Source organism: Mirounga leonina, unplaced genomic scaffold, assembly GCF_011800145.1.
Source record: "Mirounga leonina isolate KUSES-001 unplaced genomic scaffold, KU_Mleo_1.0 Mir_195, whole genome shotgun sequence".
Classification (NCBI taxonomy): Eukaryota; Metazoa; Chordata; class Mammalia; order Carnivora; family Phocidae; genus Mirounga; species Mirounga leonina.
This window is the reverse complement of record NW_023270490.1, coordinates 7,495,295-7,514,972: the sequence shown is the minus strand read 5'-3', so window position 1 is coordinate 7,514,972 and position 19,678 is coordinate 7,495,295. Positions and strand designations below refer to the sequence as shown.

Genomic DNA, 19,678 nt, shown 5'->3' with positions numbered 1-19,678 from the left:
CCTGGGAGGCTTGCCTGGGGCAGAAGGGTGGACAGTTTGACAAGACGGTGGGGAGTAAACGAGTCCAGGTCAAACATTTAGAACTGTGTTCGGCTCACAGAACCCAACACGTGCTGGTTACTGTTTAAAGGTCCCTTCCGGTCCTAAGCTGGAGGAGTCTATGGCTTTGTCTATATGCCCACTTGCACAGCATGAAGGAAGAACATCAGGCAAGAAATTGCTGAAGGGTTAAGAATTAAGTTAGAGACCAATTAAGGAGTGAGTCTAGATGCATCCCTGAGCCCCAGCTGCTCAAGTGCCAGAATATCCGTGGAAATGTGACAAATTGGAGAAATTCATATTTATTAGAACTCCTCTCGGGGAGAGTGTGTCTGTAATTGCAAGAAATCTCAGGACAAACCACCTGCTCTGGGGATGAGACCTCTTCCCTAAAGATGTGCTTATACGATAGAAGGCGCCCCTTATGTGCCTTCTAAGGAGGTGCAGCCTTGCTCCAAAGGACTCTGGTTCAGCTGAGCAAGTTGGGTTGGAGTAGAATTTTTCAGGATGAAGAAGGAGGTTAAGTCCTGGCGGCTGCCTTCTGCACACAGGACACCCGCAGAGGGACACCCAAGGGGGAGGCTGCCTGGGGACCCTCTGTCCTCTGTCTGAGAGTCAGTCCCAAACTGAGGAACCCCTTTCTGGATGGAGAAAGATGGGAGACAAGCAGGTTCTTTATGGCAGCAAGAATGTGTCTGTCTTCCTTCCAGAAGAATCCATGGGGGTGAGGTTTGGAGGGGAGCTTCACTCTCCTTTGTTTGAGATATACCCCAGGTGCCCCGGACACCTGAAGCCGCCTGGAGTACCCTCAGCCTGCTCCCTGGAAATGTCTGCTCAAGGATGAGCTCACGTGATGGATCTTGGGCATCCCACCAGAGCGCGTGCCCCGTGGGGTGTCTGGCTCCCCGTCCTATACCTTCATGTGTGCAAAGTTCCTGTACATGGTGGATCCTCGATTACTGTATGTTGGAGCAGATTAAATAAAACCAAAGCCCTTTTGAGAGGTAAGCATAGGTTTTCATTCCCTACCTGTCATTCCTGAGGAGTCATGCTCTTGCATTCAGTGAACCCATATTTCCTCTCCCAGCCTGATCGGCTTCTACCCCGGCCCACCTCCGGGCATCTTCTGGAGGAGCTCAGAGAGCTGCCTCACCGGCCGGTACCCAAACACGATCGTTCCCACCTCTACTCCTTTGTCTACGTCGGTCCCCTGCCTGGTATGCTGTCTCTCCAAACCCTTTCCCTTCTCACAGCTCCCACTTCGTTCCCAATTTCCAAAAGTCCTGAATATCCTCCTTTCTCCCCACCCTCCATCCTACATGAGCATCCCTGCGCCGTGTTGAAGGCTGCTTTCCTGAGCATCCAAATACTGCATGCACACAATGGAATGATTTTTAAATGCTTTTTAAAAATGGACATTCATTTAAAAGCCAGTGTCTGGGGTTAGGATAGCTCTGTTCCCTGATGTGGACACTCACAGTGAGCCCACTGGCGTCACAGCCAGGCCCCCGTGGTGAGGCTAGGATGTGACATCCTTGGAGAAGCCCACTTTTAGGGGAGCAACCATTGTTTTAAAGCTTTGAAGGCAATTGTGAACACAGCATGTTTTGCAGTTAGGATATCACAACCAAGAAGCTTCCATGGTGAGGGGATGTGTGTGTGTGTGTGGGGGGGGGTGTCGAGCCCCACCTGGCCCTTCCTACTGGATCTCAACCTGATGTGCTGGGAACCGAGACTCTCTGGGCAGAGCTGTCAGCACCCTAATCTCTGCCTGTCGCAGGCCACAGACTCCCCTGCAGCATGACCTTTGGCTCCCAGTCACTCCCTGTCACCCTCCCGAAGGCTGCCCTGTCTAGCTCTGTCCTCCCAGGTAGCCAGATCCCCAGAGAGAGCCTGGCTTCTGGAAGATGCAAGGTCAGGTGCTCGCTTCGGCAGCACATATACTAAAATTGGAAGATGCAAGGTCAGGAGGGGGGCACAGCTGCAAGGTGCAAGTCCCCTCAGGTGCGTCCCAGCCCCCCATCGTGACATGGACCCCACTCCCGCCCCGCCCACTCGCTTCCCGGCAGAGGTCCCCACGCTGATACCTGTCCCCACGACTGCTCGAAGCCAAAAACCTAGGGGCTCTTTGCTTCTCTGCCTCACCAACACCCCATCCATCTCTAGGTCTGTTGGCTCCACCCCCCAAGTGTGGCCCGAATCTGACACCGTCTTTCTACCCCCATGGCACACATCTTTCCCCCTGAAGCCCCTCTTCCCTGACATGGAGACCCCTTCTGCTGTCTCCCATCCATTCCCTGCATGGCAGCCAGAGAGAGCCTTTTAAAACTATAGATCGGGTCATGTCTACACCACTGGTCTACACCAGCGGTTCTCAAATTTGAGTGTGCACCAGAATCTCCGGACGGACAGCCCTAGAGTCTCTGATTCAGCCAGTCTGGAGTAGGGCCCAAACTCAGCCTTTGTGACAAGTTCCCAAGGGCTGCTGCTGGCATGGGGCCACGGCTGAAGGATGCAGGTCTACACTGAGTTTTGGGCTACCTTCAAGTCAAAATCAGAACCAACTATAAGCCATGCTGTGGGCAGGGTGTTAACACACAGACTGTCTGTATTCGAGTCCTGGCTCTGCCACCTCCTGTGCTTTCCTTGATCAAATGACTTAGCCACTCTGTGCTTCAGGTCGATTTTCCTCGCGGTAAAATGGGGGCAATGAGAGTATCTCCTTTCCGGGGTTGCTGTTGTGAGGGTGAAACACGCTAATGGTGCTGTGCCCGAGTTTGGGGTCAGGGATGAGAGTGATCCCAGGGAGCCCTGTGGGAGGGGCCTGAATGGGGCACGATCGCCCCTCGGGCAGCCGCGGGAGCCCTGGGATCCAGTGCAGGACATCCCACCAGTCACCTTGACATTGAGTTTACTCCAGCTGGGAGGCCAGGGACGAGAGGTATTCATCCGCCAGCCTCGGCAGTGGTGGGATGGGGACTGTGCCCGGCGGGGGTGAGACAGCCTGCCGCACCTGCAGGAAGGGCCACTCGAGGGGTCTGGCCAAGCAGGCCACCCTCATCCACACGGTCGCCTCCCTGTTTGCTGGGTTGTGGTCTGTCTCCCCCGACTAGCTGGCTTCGCTCCAGGATTCCAGAAGCTGTAGTGGTGATCATCCAGCCTCCAGCCTCTAGCAGGTGTAGAGTGGCATTCACCGAATGAATGAATGAATGAATGAATGAATGAAGTACTTGGGTGGAAGTAAGGCTGGAAGCCCAGACCATTTCTCACTCCTGCGTCCTCCCCCTGCTCCCCAATGCTTTGCCCCACTCCTGAGACCACAGAGACCCTTCTGACCTTGGCAGCTGAGGGAACTAATCTGACGGTGGAGCTGGGAACTCTGTCTAACTGCAAGGCCCCATGCAACCCATTGATCTGGGAGCAGCCTGAACAGAATGAACAGCATTTGCTCCTTCGTCCATCCCGGGCACTCCCAAAAGCCTAGAGCCTTGGTTAGGATTCAGTGTGGTACATGGAACAGAGAATCAAACCAGAAGTCACCAAAGCCCAGGTCCCTTCTACCTTATTGTCCCTCCATCCTCAGCACAGAGCTTCTACTTCAGAGACCAAGGTGGTTGCCTGTGCTCTAGCCATCACGTCCCCATTCCAGCCATCAAGAAGGGGAAAGGAGTGAGGAAGAGCTTGTTCACTTTCTATAAGGGTACTTCCTGGAAGGCCACACACAGGACTTACACTTACATCTCATTGGCCAGCGCTCAGTCACACATCCATGTGCCCAGACGCTAAAAATTAGGGTCCTCGTTCCTGGAGAAGACAGGGAGAGCAGATGATGTGGGGCAGTCAGCAGCAGCTCTGCCTTGGCAACCTCTGAGGGGAGCCATTCTATCATTCTGATTCTTCTACTCTGTGCCAGGTGCAGATGAAACAGCAGGGACCAGGAGGGAGAAAGCCCTGAGGGATGCACCTCCCAGCCGAGACCAGGAGGTGCCCATCGGCAAAGCCTGGGAAGAGAGCAGCAGTGCTGAGAAAGAGCCGCGGGGGGCAGAGGGCTAAAAAGCTACCCTAGCCGCAGGAGACGGAGCAGGCCTTTCTGGGCAGGCGGCATTTGGGCAGAAGCTGGAGGGGTGAGAAGGAGCCGTTGACCGTTCCAAGAAGCAGGAAGTGGCTTGCACATCCCAGCTCAGCCGGGCGCTGGCCAAGTGCCCCCGGGCGGGTCCCTGCGCCTCCCTGAGCCCCTTCTCTCACCTACAGCACGGGGGCCGCTGCCACTCACTCACTGGGCTGCAGAAGGGGGTCTTTAGGGAGAGACAGAACCCCAGAGGGTCTGAGAACCTTGCTATACATCGGTGGTTCTCAACTGGGGGAGATTGTGCCCACTCACCCCACCCCCCCCAGCCCAGGGAACATGTGTCCATTTCTGGAGACACCTGTGATCCTACAACTGGGGAGGGGGCTGCTTCTGATGGCATCTAGAGGGTGGAGGCCAGGGATGCTACTAGAAACATCCTACAGAGCCCTGAACAGCAAATCACCCAGCCCCAAACCTGCCCCCTGCAGTCACCCAGCCACAAGGAACGGAGTCAGGGTCTACCCGTGGGGTCCCTCCACCCAAAGCCCACTCTGTCTTCTCCAAACATGTTCCAGAACCCCCATCCCAGGCCCCTTCCATGCACCCCAGACAATGGGGTTTAGACGTCTGCTTTCTTAACAAACAGCCACGATGACTCAGACATTTGCTGAAGTTTAAGGGGACCTAAACTATGTACTTGTAAAGTGCCAGGCACGTAGCCACCACCCCCACACCAAAATCCATTACCAGTTTAAAGTACAGCTGTTATTTTTACAGCATTGCTTAGAAATGGCTTGCAATCTCTAATTTGCTAAATTGATGTGTATATTGACTAAATAAATATTCGGCACGAAGCCCGAGTCCCCCTCCACACTTATTAATCCTCAGGAAATGGAAACACAAGACACGAAATGAGCTTTTGCTCAGAGCTGCAGACAGGAATACATTATGTTGTTTTTCAAGCGTTCGGGGGCCTGACTCGCTGCAGCAGAGACGGTCCAATCACCAGGCTCCAGGCTTTCCGTGACGCACATGTCTGCCTGTGGACGTGCCTGTGTTGCTAAGGTTCTTTCTCGGACTTTGAAAGTCTAGACCAGGAAACTTTTAACTCAACGGGGAAAGATCTGGGGTGACTTCCTTTGGGGGAGCTGATTGAAGGCGTTGGTGGATGGCACCAGGGTTCGGGGATAGAAGTCAGAGCCACTGGCAAGACCACTGAGGGATAAGGCGGGACAATTCCCCTCCCCAAGGACTAGGCTGGTAGTGCTCTGGGCTCTGGGGAGAGGAGGCAGAGCTCCCCGGGGCGGGGGGATGGGGGGACGTGGCCTCTGTCAACACCCCTGCCCCAGGATAGAACAGTGAGCAAAAGGGGGTGTGGGTCCTGTGGCTTTCCCCATCCTCGGGGGCTCCGACCTCTGGGATGTTGATGGGTCCTTGGGGCTGGCTTTGCACCAGGGTGGAGGGGGGAACAGACACGTGGGGAGACCCGGGGGTGTCGGAGAGGTCCCTCGTGTATTAACTTCTAAAGGCGCCAACTTCATGAAATATTTGTCTATGGTGCCAACTGATACCAATGAAGCAATAAAGCCCAGACTTAGCAGGGAAGTTCATCTCAGGAGCCGGGGAGTGGGGAAATGTTCTCCAGAAGAGGAAAAGGCAAGAGCTTTCCTTTGGCCTTACTGGGAGGGTGTGAATCCCAAGAGGGAGGCATTTCATGGAGTCTGGCCTCTGCCCAAAGCCAGCCCAAGGCTCCCTTACCAGGTGAGATGCCAGACCCCTGAGGGCCTCCCCCCCGCTCAGAGAGGCCGATCCCACGGGCTGGAGACGGAGGGGTCTTCGGCATCAGAGCGACCTCGGGCTGTCCGATGGGGCTCAGGGTGGCATCCACACAGGCAGTGCCCAGAGCTTGACCCACAGCCAGCTAGCTCTCTGTGGCCGAAGGCAGCGGTGACCCCTCCCACTGGGGCCCAGATACAACGGGTGGAGCGGAGGGCAGTGGGGCCCTCTGAAGCCTTTGCACTCTCAGGGATGCCCCCGAGCGAGCCCGTGGGACCCCAAAATGGGACAGCTACAGAGGCTGCAGGGGTGAGGGAGAAGGAAACACAGACCTCACCTCTACCACTCTGCAGGCAGAAGGAACAGCCAATGCGGTTGACCCAGGCGGTAGGCCAAGGCCAGGCTGGCAGGAGGGATGGTTGACCTGAGAAGAGGCCGTTGGGGGGGAGGGGGAGGGTAGCCAAGGTCCGGTTCCACGGGCCCTCGTGGCCACACACAGGAGGAATTGGGGTTGTTGCCTGGTGCAGTGGGCAACCACGGGAGAGCTTCGTAAGGGACGTTATCTGAGCTGAGCCTCAGCGGCCCCGGGAACCAGCTTCAGCCTCATTTGGAAGGGAGCTCCTAGGCATGCAGCTCCTGAGCTCAGCGAGAGCCCGGCCGCCTCGGGAGGGAACAGGACCAGCGGGGACTCTGAATGAAACAGAGGGGTGTCCCATGCCCGTGACCCCACACACCTGCCCGAGCGGGGAGGGTAGAAACAGCAGATCACCGCAGGCGGCGAGGCCGCAGAGGGAAAGCTGGTCGGGGCTGGCGGGCGCCAAAGCACATGCACTTGGAAATCTGGGGGGCAGTTCCCGGCAAAGTTCTACAGCCATCTGCCCTCCACACGTAGGTATTTACCCAAGAGGAAGTACCCAGAAAGACCAGGACAGGCATTCACAGTTTCCTTCCCCCCTCTGGCAGAGCTGGAAACAGGCCAGCCGGCCGCAGTGGGGGACTGGCTCAACCCACCATGGTCAAGGCTTCCTGGGGGCCACACGGCCACACAGAAGAGGGTCCTGGGACCACAGCCTGCAAAAGAGAAAGAACCCATGTCCATCACAGAAGTCTGTCTGTCTTGGATAAGGCACAACCCTCCTCTAGTGAAGGAAAGAAGACCAATGGTTGCCTGGGGCTCAAGGAGGTGAGATTCATAGGGCAGGGCACCGGGGAACTTTCTGGGGTGATGATGGAATGTTCTAGATCTTGATCTGGGTGGTGGTGACACACAAGTGTCCAAACTCATCCCCCTTGCCCCTGAAGACCTATGTATTTTACTGCATGTAAAGATACCCTGACAAAAAAATATCTTTATAAAGGGGGGGTCTGCTTTGGGGCTTGGGGTCCATGAGCTCCTCTCCCCTCTCTCTCTCGAGCTCCCCAAGTCCCCCAGGCAAAGCAGAAGCTCTGTGCGAGTGGAAAGAGCCTCACGCGGGGGCTCCTGAGGCCACGGCGCCCGCCTTCCTGCGGCGCATCCATCTTGTTACTGCCGAGCTGGAGAATTGCTCCCGGGGCCGAATCTTGAATATTCATCTGATTTACGGCCCGCTGCCGACAGCTTTATGAATCCGCCCACCAATACCTGCAGCCGGTCATCAATCTTCCCCCGAGATTGTGCTTCTGCCAGTAACTCATGAATTAAAGAGGCCCCCGGCGGCCCCCACGCCTCCCTCCCCTCGCGGCGCGGCGGGATGGAAGGAGGGCCTGACCAGAAGTCAAAACACTCTTGTCGTCTTGCGGTGGTGGCGGCTCTGGGTGACCTTGGATGACTCGCTCAGACTGTCCACAGTGAGCAAGAGAAACTTGGGAGCCTTCAGATCTGCCTCTTCCCAGCTGTGAGCCTCAGTTTCCCCACCTGGAGAGACGGGGGCAGTAGCACCTCTGTCTGCTTCCCTGGGTGGGGGGCCGAGGCAGGTGGGGGGCGAGCGAGCCGTTCGGTGGCAGGGCATTTGGACCTGTCTGCAGGAGCGAGGGAGATGGTGGTGCTCACAGCGAGCCCCCCACCATCTCTCGTACGCAGTGTGAGAATGAAGGCAGCATTTCCTTCGAGGGCTTTCGGGGGACCCCAGGAGGCACTGAGAAGGCACTCAGCACAGTGCTCTGCACCTGGCAAGCACTCGATGGGGGGTGGATGTGAGGATTGTTTATCTAGGAAGGCACAAATGTCATCAGCTTAGCTCTGGGCTCAGGAAGCAGCTCTGAAGTGTTGGCAGAGCCCACCCTCAGCAGGGACCCCTGACCAAAAACTGCTGCCCAAAGCCCAGGGCCATGTCCAGTTGGCTGGCATGGGAGCCCCCCAGAGTCTGCCACAGGGATAACACTCAGCAAATGGTCCCCAGTTGCTCAAACTTTCACCCAACCACTGGTAGTGTCTGCAGAGCGTTGGGGGAACCCAGGCCTGGCTCCACCTGGGTCAGTAGATGGCTGGAAGGCAGACAGCGGCAGGTAGATGTAGCCCCTCTGGACTCAGACACATCGGGGTTCAAATCCTGTCCTGCCCTGAGCATCCAGGGACCTTGGCAAGTCTCTCACCCCGTGAGCCCCATAAGCTGGATCTTGGTGCCATGGCTGCCTCGGGTGGGGGGGAGGCTGGGGGCTCAGAGAGGCAGCCTGCTGTAAGTGCCTTCTCTGCCACATGGGAGCCCACAGGAGTGTCGGCCCCAATGGGTGTCACTGAATGTCTGGCTGACACCAGGCACCGTTCTGGGCACCGGTGGGGTGGGGTGGGGGTTAGTCCAGATCCTGTTCCTCAGTGGCTCGCTCAACAGAGGTTCATCAGTCTCTTCAGACCACAAAAAGCTCAGGAGACCCGTCCCCAAGGACCCACTGAGGGACAGCCCCTCCCCAGGTCCCAGCTCCCACCCATCTCTGCAGTGTGGCAGTGTCCCCCGGAACTGTGGCTTGCTGCAACGGCATCATCCCTGCCAGCCTTCGGGGTGCCCTTCCCAAGCCGACACGCCAGCCGATCAATCCTCCCCTCCGCACCGTGCCACGGCTCCGGCCTGGGGGTCCTGCCCACAGCACGGCTCCTTTGTCCGACGGGCGCTCCCCTACAGAGCCCCAGGACACAAGGGAGGCAGTCATCGGAACGAGCTGACATGTACTGGGCACTTACTGTGTGCCAAGCATGTTCAGAATAGCTGACGTGCACTCCTTCTCTGAACCCCCACCAAGAGGAAGGTCGTGTTATTATCTCTCTGGTACAAAGCAGGGAGCCGAGGCATAGAGAGGTAAGGGGACTCACTCGAGGTCACACAGCTCAGAAGCGGCTGACACCAGAGCCTACGCCCTCACCCCCTGCCGTGCCCACTGCAGCCCAGCGCAGCTGCCCCTTGCCCCGTGAAGTGTGCGTGGCACCATGAGGGTTCAGTGAGACTCTGCTCCTTGAAAATGAACTATCTGACCTGGGGAGTCACCTCACCACTCTGAACCTCAGTCTCCTCTTCTGCAAACTGAAAACAGTGGGCCCACTCGCTGCTGGAATGTGGGCTGGATCCACCGTGAAGAGGTACCTAAAGCCCCAGCCTGGTGCAGGGCCACGGGGAATGCTCTCCCCTTCTGGCCACGCTGCTCTGCACCTGGACCCCCTGGATGTCAGAAGTCCACCACTAACCAGCCTAATCCTGGGAGAAGGGTACCTTGGAAGGAGGTAAAGGGGGAGGCGGAGGCCAAAGCTGGGAGCACCAGCTTACCTACTTGGCATTGCCTGCAGAGGGGTGGAGGGTGGAGGGGTGGAAGAGCCTGAAGCTCACCAGGGAAAAGGTCTCAGCTTCTGGGAACAGCATTTCCCTGGGGCTTCAGCCTCCACCACTAGGGTTTCTGATCTATGGACTTTTCACCTTGGCATCGGCTTCCCGAACACGTTGGCAGTATTTACCCTGTGGGAGGAGGAAGGGGCCCGATAGATGGTGTGCGCATGCACGCTAGAGCAGAACATCAGCCAGGGCAGCTGGATCCGGGCCTTCGAGAGCCCCCAGCTCCTGGAGCCTCAGATGTAGGCTTCCCTCCTGGTCTTTCGTCCTTGCTCTCTGGCCCCATCCTCCTTCAACTCTTGCTCTTAGGACTAAAACGCTGGTGGTTGGGAAGATGCCAAACTCACAGCCCCCCTCTCTGGGGATTTACACCCAGGGTGGAGACCAGGGCTAAAAATCCAAGCTCCCACCTTTGCTAGCTATAAGAACGCCCCTACTGCCTCATCTACAGAATGGGGGATCATAATAACACCCAAGTCTCCAGGTTGAGAGGAGGAACAAAAGGATGCCTGGAAAGTGCGCGCACACACAAGCATTCAGCAAGTGGCAGGTGTTGTCTCCAGCCATATGGGTGCCCAGTAAATGTTCGCTATAGGTGGATGGCGGGAGAGAGGATAAATGGATGGATGGATGGAGGACAGACAAATGAACGTATACTTGAATGGATACCTAGATAGGTAAATAGAAGTAGGTGGACAGACAGATAGTGGATGTGCAGTCACTATCCATCCATTGATTTATCCATCCATCCATCCATCCATCCACCCATCCATCCATCCATGCATCCATCCTTCCTACTATCTCTGTTGGATGTGTGCTTGCGCACACGGCTAGGTAGATAGAGAATGGGACAGATAGGAAGACAGATACACAGACGGATGGGTAGATGAGTGAATAAATGGGTGGCTGGCTGGCCCGATGGGTGGATGGATGGTGGGTGGGTAGATGTTCCAATGGACAACTGAATGAATCAACAGATGGAGAGATAGATGAATGGACAGATGGATTGCTGGATGGCTGGGACCAGAAACTAAATGCTAAATTGCCTCCCTCCCGAAGGTGGTAATAACAATTGCTTCAGCTCCTGCCTGGTACCACATACATTAACACGGCCACAGGGGGCCGGAACGCCGCAGCCTGCACAATCTGCTCATTAACTGACTCACGGAGCTTTTCACCTATTCGAAACCAACAGGGTGGCAGCGTGACATTTAAGATTTCCTTTCAGCAATCACTTGCTTGGCCTTTCACAGAACACAGCGTACGCTGTTCGCTGGCTTATGTTCTCCTCCAAAGGTGCCCGTGAGCCCCCCATGTGCAGTAATGGGCCCAGGTTCCCCAGGGCTCGGGGGGGTGTGCCCCCAAAAGTTGGGAGCCCCTTCCCCCTCAGCTGCCTTGCCACACTCTCTCTCTGCAGAAGTGCTACCAGTTACCTTAATTACCCTTCAGTTAGGGGGTTTCATTTATAACGGAGTGGCGAGGAAGTATTGGAGAAAGAGTCTCCTTGGCAACCAAGTTTTTAAACACAGGAATTCTCCGAGTTTTAAAGCCACTTCTCATCTAATTTCCCCCCTGAAAATTAGCTTGGAACTTTTCAGATGCTGAAATTTTTAGCAGAACAGCAGGCTAGCACTTATGTCTGAAACCATAAAAGACCTAGATTTCTCCCCTGCCAGAGGCAAGAGCCTGGGAAGTTGTTCAATTTCCGGTGCCACTTTGTTCTTGGTGGAGAAGCAGGAACTGCCACAGCCATTATGAAGTAACCACGGAGAGCCACATTTTCTGACCTGCGGTCGGTCACACTCGCCACGCCAACCTGTTTCCTGGACTCAGGTTGTTCAAGATCCCCATCGTCTGAGTTCTGCCATGTGGGCTGGATGGAGAGACCCCTGGGACAATCGAGTGGTCTGGGCCCAGCTCCCCAGGTTGAGAAGGATGGCACCAACCAGCACCCCAAAGTGGAAAGCATACCATTTCAGATTTCAGGGTCTGCTCTCCACTGAGGTTTCTCTCACTAAAAGCTTCCTGTCTCCTCCCTGTGCCAACAAAATGAATCCCAGCTCAGGTCCACGGCTTGGTTTTTCATAATCTGCTCCAGCCTGGGGCACCCACTCCAACTCTCTCCACTTCCCACGGTCCACACACCTTACTAGGACCAAGCCATGTTTCTGCCCACTCAGCTTCCAACTGTCTAGATGGCACTTACTCCCAACTCACGGTGCACCGATCCTCAAACTTTCCACCCTCAGCCCGCCTTGATCCTTGCTTGTGCCCCTTAATCCACCTGCAATTCCTATACTCTGTCCTTTCGACCCTGGCTTTCCAAACTTGACATCATTTTACTAGGGCTGCTCACATGCCACTTCCTCTGAACCGTTGTAGCAATCTGTCTACACCCCTGAGAACATCCAGCTTTTCTGCTCTGTCCAGCTTAGCAGTTACCTCGTCCTGAAGACACATGGTATTGTGGGAAAATCAGGCAGAGCTGATTAAGCTTCTGGCTCTCACAGCTTGGGAGGTGCATTGCCCTGGTGAGAAGATGAAAGGGTGGATGGAAGGGAGATGAAGGGTTTACATCTAATGGACCCTACAGTGGTCAGATGAGCCCCTAAGTGGAGGTTGGATGGTCAACTGGGTAGATGTGTGGATGGATGGAGGGCAGGCGGAGGCATAGATGGTTGGAAGATAAAGAAATGGATAATTAAGTGGAAGGGTAAGGGGCTGGATTGATAGATGGAGAGAAGGGGGGAGGAGGGGAGAGAGAGGGAAAGGTGGGGGAAGGTAGATTGCAAATGCAACTCGCTGCCCAGGCAGAATTACAAAATATGGGAGGTGGACCAGGAGGCTGACCACCCGGGAATTCTGGAAGGGGCAGAAAGTGAGCCTATGGATTCTTGTCTGTAGGAAATATTGCTCCTGATAACTTGAGGCTTGAAGTTTTTCAGTGACCCTGGGAAAAGGACAGAGGCTCCTATGGGACCAATTCATTAAGAAGGACAGTCCTGATCAGCTCACCTAAGCACTTGGGCCGACTCTAAGTGCCAGGCAGTCAGAGGGCATTCAATAACTATTCATTGGAAAGTGACGGATTGATCTTGGAGGCCTGCCATGGTCGGGAGGCATGGCTGGCTGGGAAGTGCACACAGGCATTTTGCTCATCAGGAGCATGGGCTCTCCTATTCTGCAGCAGGAAAAACTGACCCTGCTGTGAGCAGCCCAGCCTCCAGTCTTCGGTCTTGCTCCCATGTTTGCATGGTGCCAGAACCCACCCCGTGGAGGGGCCCAGGGCATGTGTCTCCCTACAAGAACCAACGCCCATGGTACAGGGGAGGTGGCCCTTCCTCTGAGCCATCTGGGTTCTGGATGTGAAGGACATCAGATTGGAGCTAGTCAACCCAAAGCAACATGACTTATAAGTCTGTTCTGGGAGTCAACTCGCCCATGAATCCAGGAAGACCCTATAGATAAAGAACTTACCCCATGGAGCTGGGGGCGGCGGGGGGGCGGGGGGGGGCGTTGTCTAAGGACCAGCATGAAGCTAGAGGGACATCTGAAAACTGCCCCTTTTCAGGAAGGACAAATCCCGCTAGGTCACAGACACACTCAGAGGCCACAGGAAGGTGTAAACGTCTTCAGCTTGCCCTCTGAGTTTTCATCCCAGCCTGTGAGGTCTATTCTAACTTGGACAGTTACACAGAAGGGGCACTGCACAACCCCAGGGCACACTCTTCGCGTAGACCAGGGGAGAAGGTAGCGGGGCCTTGGCAGGCTTCGTGGCCAGATTCGGGCCTCGCGTTCTTGAGCAGTGCGTCCGAAAGACAAACTTCCTGACGTAACTCGGGGAGCCTTGTGTTGTTAATAAAACTGTCTCTTTACTTCTTCCCTCAGACTCCCTCCCCACGAGGGCCTCGGGTGGGGGAAATAAGGAAAGGGGTGCACAGGGGAAGACAAATTCACTCTGCCTTATCTCTAAAGTGTTTAGCTAAGTGCCAGGCACATAATAAGTGCTCGATAAATAACCATTATTAGGGGAGGAAGAGATGGAGGAGATCAGACAGATCAGAATTTAATTCTGCCACGCAGATCTATTGTGCTTCTGCCCAAAGGAAAAAGAGAGAAAGAGTATCTCAACTTCCCATCTCCCTCCCGTCTCTGAGCCTGACTTTGTGGCAGTGTCCTCTCGTCCCCTTTTGCCTGCAGCCTGTTGGAAAAAAAAAAAAGAAAGAAAAAGAAAAAGCCAATCTGGCATGCTTGGCTGAGCCTCTACCTCCCCAGCCCACAGCCCCTCCGACTTTATGTTTGATTTCCCTGGGTCGAGAGGAAGCATTCTGATGATCCAAGTTAATTCAAAATGTAAATTTCATCTCCTAGCGGCTAATGGCTCTGAGCTCCGCTTTACAAACCCGGCAGCAGCTGCCTCGTGAGTCACCGGGGCCTCTGGCTCCCTGGTCCCTGCTCTTAATGGTGATAAAGCCTTCTGTGCCCACTGAGGCCAGACCGGAGTTCACCTCTGCAGGAAGGGTGTGCTGCCAATCGAGGGGACCGTGGGGTGGGAGGTTCAGGCCAATCCCAAGGGAAGCTCCAACCCGGCCAGACTGGTCAGTCCCCCGGGGCCATCTTGGGCCGCCAAGGTGCCCCTTCAGCCAGATCCGGGAGCCTCAGCCCCTGGCAGAGAACTTCACCGCGAGCCAGTGGCCTCCACTGGGGTCAGGCCTTCACCCAGACCCGAAAAGTAGCCTCGAACCCTGCAGGGGCTAGCGCTTGACTGGCAGCCAAGGCCTTCAGATGCTGGCTTCCCTGGGGCTGCCGTGGGCCTGGGGCTGCCCCTGGGCCCTGGAGAAGGTCCCTTTCATCTTCCCAGGAGATGTGAGGGCTTCTCTCGAGGCCAGCTGAGTACCCCACTGCCTGAGTTTGCCCGTGTCCTTGAAGACCAAACCAGCCGCAGGTTGGGAGCCTATCTCTCCCCTCCATGGCCTGCAGGGAGCCAGGCTTTGGGCCGAGATGGAGGGCCGAGGGGAGCAGGGGATGTGCCGGTGAGTCTGAGCGTTCCGTTCCACACCGCCCTTCCCTGGGACGTGGCGTTGGCAGAATTGAGCGGTATGTGAGGGGCAGATGGTGTTATCAAGTGGGACGAACAGGGAGTGGGGGGTGTTCCTGGGGCAGGATTGCAGACATGCTGAGGAGCGACAGGTGAGCTGTTTGCGGGTGGGACGTGTTCTTCCCGTCCCTGAAGGAAGCTCGCCTTCTCCACCTTGTCCTTCTCCCCGCACCTGGACCTGGGCTCACTAAACCCCAATTCTAAGGGTCCCACCGAGGAGCCACATGGCTCCAACTTCATGGCAGTTTGGAGGTGGAAAGACTTTCAGGGGGAAGGCGGGGCACTCCGGCACAGCTGGGGGAACTGAGGCTCAGAGAGGAAGAGCCTGTCCCCAGACCATGCCAGGATTCTAGTGGTTGTGGGGGATACTAGTTTCATAACCCAGATCCCCTTCCACAGGCTTCTGCTATAGGGGAAGGGGGAAGGAAAGTGGGCCCTCTTGCATGGCTGGAACCCTTGATGTTCAGAGCACATGTGTCTAGACCCTCCCTTATGTGGTGACATGAGCTGAACCCTCCCTTCCATTGCCAAGCCAGTTGGCGTGAGCTTCCTGACCCACTGTCAGAGCTGGGATGCTCTCTGGGGTCCTTCTCCCTGCTGGGGACCAGGTTGGGATTATAGCACTGGAGTCAACACCAATGCAAGCCAGCCGGGAATCCGAGGCTCCTGGTGGTCCCAGGGCTGCCACTTGCTCGATTCATGATTTTTGCCGGTTTCTGTCCTCTCTGGCCCTGTTTCTCCTAGAAGTTGGTGAGATGATTTTACGGTGCTCGTAACAACTGGGAGAGGTTCACGGGCCTGGCATTAGATGACATTGAACCCTACAATAAGAAAATCTGTCCTTTTTCCATTTTCTCTGAATGCTTCTGGTTGTCTCCGGGAGTGAATTTCAGTGGGTTGTACCTGCCCCACCACCTCCTTCTTCCCTGTCACCTTTCTGACAAGGCAAGCGCAGGTCTCCAACTGAGAGCCTTTGACAGACTACAGGTTTCGAATGCCAGTTAAGAGACACTTTTGTTTTTGTTGAATTTATTCTCTTTTTAAACCACGTTATGAGCTATAACTCATGTACTGTAAAATTCATCAGCTTAAAATGCATCATTCAATAGTTTTTAACATAGTCACAGGATTGCGCAACCTTCACCCCAATCTAATTTGAGAACGTTTTCAGCACCCCGAAGAGAAACCCCATCCCCGTTAGCAATCACTCCTTGCTCCTCAATGCCTCTCCCAACCTGACCCCTGGCAACCACAAATCTAATTTCAGTCCCTGTGGATTTGCCCATTCTGGACATTTACGTGTTGATCTGGTCGCTTTCGCAAGGAATGCCTGTTTTTTAATTAATGGCTAGGATGCAATGTATTCTTCTAAAACAAACTTCTTTCGATTTTCCCAATTAAGGGAATTGATCATTTGCTCAAGATAGCAGTTATCCATGGGAGGTGGGCTGTTCACTAGAACTTTTGGGAAAACACAGTGCAAATCCTGTCCGAGGGCCTGGGGGCTAACTTTGCTGTTGGTTCTCTGATTTGGGGAACTTTTCCTCCCCCCTCCCCTCTCCCCTCTCCCACAGCCACCAAGCCCCTTCCTCCGTCCTCCCTGACTGTTCTCAGAAACCCCCTGCATGAAGGAATTTGGGGGGTGGGTGTGAGCTGAGCAAAGTCTTTGCAAACAAATGCTTAGTCCCCTCTATTCAACAAACTCAGAAGGACAGCTGTGGTCTCAGCTTTTCTCCAGTCGTTTTGTCCAGAAGCAGCATCTACAACGAGTTTAATTATGCAATTAAAGTCATTTTCCTGGGCTGAACAAATATTTACAGCATATTTTGCTGCAAATTGCTTCGCCTGGAGAAAGGTTCTGCCGAGCGGGCTGGTGTGCCTGGCGTACATTCGCACATTTACATAGCCCATTACCAGGGGGCCACACGGCGCCGAGCAGGTGGCAGACAAGTGAGCCCCCAGGAACAAGCATCAGTGCAGAAACGGTGACAGGTGTCTGCAAAGCAAATGTGTTCCTGGCCCCGCCACGGTGCTGCCGTGGACCGATGACGTCCATTATTTCTCTGCAGCAGCCCCAAATCCCGGCTCTGCGGCATCAGAGAAAACCTCTGGGCTCCGTCCCACTGCTGGGGGGCGGGGGGGGGGCAGATGGCAGAGAGAACATCGTGCGTGGAACAGCTCTGTAAAAATCAGAGCCACGTCCATCATGCAGTGGTCCCGGGAGGTGGTCCTTGACAAGAACCCGTGTGTGGAACCTCTCCCAAGGGACCCCCCTGTGTTCAGTTTCCTGTCCAAGCGGGGACAGGAAAAGTCAAGGCAAAACTTCAGAAAAGCAGAAAAAAGTCACTTTCTTTATTTTACTCCCTCTGGGCTTTTTTCCATCTCAAGCTCCCATTTCACCCCAAGGAGGAAACTTCATCGTAGTTCATTGGGGTGATGTCAGCTGACTCAGGGTCTTCTCAGCTTGGGGGATCCTCCCCCTGCCCAGCTCCCCAGTCTGCTGCAAAGATCTGGGTGGAGGCTCGTGCAGTATGAAGGGGTCGGCGCTGGGGGAGGACAGATGCCACTGGTGGAGACAATGACTGCCAGGGATAATCCAGACCCAGGTTTGGGAGCCCCTCGGCTGAGAAGGTCTGGGTGTCCCATCATCCCAGGGTGGATGAGCGGGGGGCAGTTAGGGAACCAGTGGGATGATTTCAGCTTCTCACCTCTAGCGCGACCATCCTGAATGTCAGCCCTGAGGGGAGTGAGGGCTGGTCCTGTTCCCGCCTTGGCCTGGGTGGCGGCTGCTTGGGTCCATGTGTGCCCCCCCAGCCTGCCCCCAGCGACCCTGTGTCCTTCCCAGGGACAGCCCCCCAGAGCCACTCGGGAACCCAGGGCTGGTCAGCCATGGGCCAGCTGCCGTGAGGGACAGCGAGCTCCCCGTCCCTGGTGTTGCATGAGCTCAGCCCACAGTAAAGACCTAGAGCAGAGCAAACACGTGCCTGCTGAGTATCAGGCCCCTTCCTCACATCATCCCATTTGACCTCCTCAACCCCCTGAGAAGGTACGGTCATGGTGCCCATTTTACAGTTGGGGAAATGAGGCTTGGAGTTTTGTGCAATCACTGGAGAGTATGCTGGTGACTCACACCTGGACCCTCCGGACCCCAGAGTCCATGCCGAGCTGGGTTGTTTTGTTTTATCCTCGTCAGACCCCAGCAAGGGTGTTATTGTCCTATGACACCGATAAATGTCACTTTGGGTGACACCACTGGCCAGAGGTCGAACTGGGATGTGTCCAAGGTCGCCAGTGTTTACTGCCCCCTGGGAAAAGCAGGAGGGCGGGGGCAGGTGGGGGAAGGCAGGCCCTTTCCCATAGATGATGGAACCTGGTGCCTTATTTACTGCAGTTGCTGACCGTGATGGCCAAGGTCGTGATCATGTGCCCTCTGCAGGGGAGCAGGTCAAGGGAACCTGCAGGGCCCGTGCCCGGTGCTTAAAGCTCTAGAAGGAGCATGCTGTGTGGCACCCCGAGGGACGAGTGGGCAGCCTGGGGGCTCTGGGTGAGGATGGACCTGAGGAGAGAGGGTAAGAAGAGTAAGAACTTGTGAGCCCCAAACGTGCCCCTGGCAAGCCCCACCCCGCCCACCTGCCCCGCTGCCCCTGGCTGCCTCGAGTGAGCTTAAAAGCAGCTCTGTTGTCCCTTTTCAATATCTGCTGTGTACCTACTGTATTCTGGGCTTTAACCCAGTCTCCAGCACAACTCCAGGAACCCACGGGGGCCAGAGGGCAGCACCCACACTGGATTCCGGTGGAAGGTATCAGCCCTAGTTGGTCTGGGCTCGTGTGTGCTGGGAGGGGGCAGACCAGGAATCCACACCCGCAAACCACCTGGGCTTTGTCTGTCTTTCTGCCTTGCAGGGACTGGGGCACCACGTGGTAACATGGGCAAACAAGGTCATCGCGTCCTTCGTTATTGTAGTCAGAGGTCCCAGCACAGAAACCAGGACCTGCAGGTGGATGGAACACAGTTGGCACCGTTTGGGGAAAGTGAGTCAAGGGCCAAAGGCAAGGGTTGAGTCCTTGTGTTTCCTTGAACACTTTTGTTCTGTTTAAGGCACTCCTTCTGGGCTGCTCCCCAGACTCCCAGGGCCTGGTGGCAACGTGGTCACATGCCAGTGCGCTGGGCACGTGGAGGATGCCGCGCAGGGGTGTAACATCTTCCGAGATGGCCAGCTTTGCCATGAGGATCAGAAGCCTGCTGAAGGCCCAGAACAGGGCATCTTAACAATGGCTTCCAGGGGTGGGGTGGAGGAGGAAATGCTTGGAGCCCGGCAGGGGGCAGAGAAACAGAAGCCCGGTACCCTGGGTCCCAGCTCTCCCCAGCCTGGGGTGGACGCTCCCCTGCTTTGTCTCCCTCAGACGTTTGGTTTCTGAGTCCGAGCACATGCCAAGCAAGGGTTCTGCTGCGAAAAGAAAAAAACAGGTTTGAAAGCCACCAATTTAAATTAATACAGCGATAACATTTAATTGCATTAAACGGTTTTTTCCCCATCAGTTGTTTTGGCATTAGAACATGACACTTTGTCGGGAGAGCTGGGTCAGCGCTTGGCTCTTTAAAGGGAAAGAACGCTCTGGTTGCCGTTTCCCAGCTCTGAGGGACGCTCCTGGCCTCAGTTTCCCCATCTATGAGATTGAGATGCTCTCGGCTTCACCTTCCATGCGGAGCAAGGCACCAAGGAGTTTAGGGCAATGAGCGAGTTTGCAGGCAGTGGAAGCAAGGAAAGCCGAGATGCCGGGGTGTGGTGACTAATCTGAGAACATGCAGCTCGCTGGAAGGGTGAGGGGTCAAGCCGCGCTCACTGCCTGTGCCTGGACGGGGAGACAGCAGGCCGAGGACGCCGTGTTTATCTGCCGAATGCAT

At 55.5% G+C, this 19,678-nt stretch overlaps 2 long non-coding RNA genes across 2 annotated transcripts; one reads left to right on the top strand and one right to left on the bottom strand.

Moving 5' to 3' along the window:
- The first annotated feature begins 5,738 nt into the window (after positions 1–5,738).
- LOC118023999 lies at positions 5,739–10,935 on the top strand. The gene is made up of 3 exons (XR_004682975.1): positions 5,739–5,869; positions 6,848–7,067; positions 7,300–10,935. It is a non-coding gene; the product is annotated as an uncharacterized LOC118023999 (long non-coding RNA).
- A 6,169-nt stretch (positions 10,936–17,104) lies between these two features.
- Positions 17,105–18,737, bottom strand: LOC118023998. The gene is made up of 2 exons (XR_004682974.1): positions 18,646–18,737; positions 17,105–18,329 (listed from the first exon to the last, which is right to left on the bottom strand). It is a non-coding gene; the product is annotated as an uncharacterized LOC118023998 (long non-coding RNA).
- Positions 18,738–19,678: the final 941 nt, after the last annotated feature.